The sequence below is a fragment of the Trichechus manatus genome, unplaced genomic scaffold, assembly GCF_000243295.1.
Source record: "Trichechus manatus latirostris isolate Lorelei unplaced genomic scaffold, TriManLat1.0 scaffold00396, whole genome shotgun sequence".
Taxonomy (NCBI): Eukaryota; Metazoa; Chordata; class Mammalia; order Sirenia; family Trichechidae; genus Trichechus; species Trichechus manatus.
Window position 1 is genome coordinate 274532 of NW_004444332.1, and position 1571 is coordinate 276102.

Below are 1571 nucleotides of genomic sequence, written 5' to 3' on the forward strand. Positions count from 1 at the left end.
CATGGTCAATAAAACACAGGTAAACATCTTCCTGGAATTGTCTGCTTTCAGTCAGGATCCATCTGACATCAGCAATGATATCCCTGGTTGCACACCCTCGTCTGAATCTGGCTGGAATTTCTGTCAGTTCTCTGTACATATACTGCTGTAGCAGCTTCTGAATGATCTTCAGAAAAATTTTACATGAGTGTGATATTAATGATATTGTTTGATAATTTCCACATTCTATTAAAATGGCTTTCTTAGGAATAGGCATAAAATACTAAGGAATACATCTAACTAAGGATATAAAAGACCTATACCAAGAAAACTACAACATACACTACTGCAAAAAAACAAAATAAACCTACATAAATGGAAAAACGTATCATGCTCATGCAAGGTAGACTTGACATAGTGAAAATGTGAATTCTACCCAAAGTAGTCTACAAATACAATGCAATCTCGATCGAAATACTAACAGCGTTCTTTAAAGAGATAGAAAAACTAATCTTTAACCCTATATTGAATGGAAAGAGGCCCTGAATAAGAAAGCATGTAGAAGAATAAAGCAGGAGGACTCGTACTATCTGACCTCAGAACCTACTATACAGCTACGGTAGTCAAAACAGCCTAGTATAGGAACAATGACACTTTGACCAATGGAACAGAATTGAGGACCCAGATGTAAATCCATTCACCTATGGTCACCTGATCATCAACACAGGCCCAAAATACACCAAATAGGGAACACAAAGTCTTTTTAACAAATGGTGCTGGCAAAACTGGATGTCCATCTACAAAAAAATGAAACAGGACACATTCCTCACACCATACACAAAAAGTAATTCAAAATGGATCAAAGACCTAAATATAAAACCCAAAACTATAAAGATCATAGAAAAAAATGGGTGTCAATACTAGAGACCCTAATGCAAGTCATTTAACAGGATACAAACCACACAGAAGATAAGCTGGATACCTAGGATCTTCTAAAAATTAAACACTTAAGCTCATAAAAATACTTCACCGAAAGAGTAAAACAGAACTTACAGACTGGAAAAAAAATGTTTGGCTATTACCAATGTTACAAATGTCTAACTTCTAAAATCTACAGGAAAATCCAACATCTCTACAACAAAAAGACAAACAATCCAATAAAATAGGGGCAAAAAATATGAACAGACACTTCACCAAAGAAGATATTAAAGCATATAAAAGATACATGAAGAAAATGCTCATGATCCATAGTCATTAGAGAAAGGCGAACAAAAACTACAATGAGAAACACCAACATTACTGGCATGAATCAAAAAAAAAAAAAAAAAAAAACAAATACAGAAAATAGCAAATGTTGGAGAAGCTGCTGGGAGGTTGGAACACTTAGGCACTGCTGGTGCAAATGCAAAATGACACAACCATTTTGGAAAATGATATTGTGCTTCCTTAAAAAGCTAGAAATAGAAATACCTTATGATCCATAAACCTCACCCCTAGTAATGTATCCTAAAGAAATAAGAGCAGTCACATGAATAGACATATGCACACCCATGTTCATTGCAGCATTATTCACAATAGCAAAAAGATGGAAA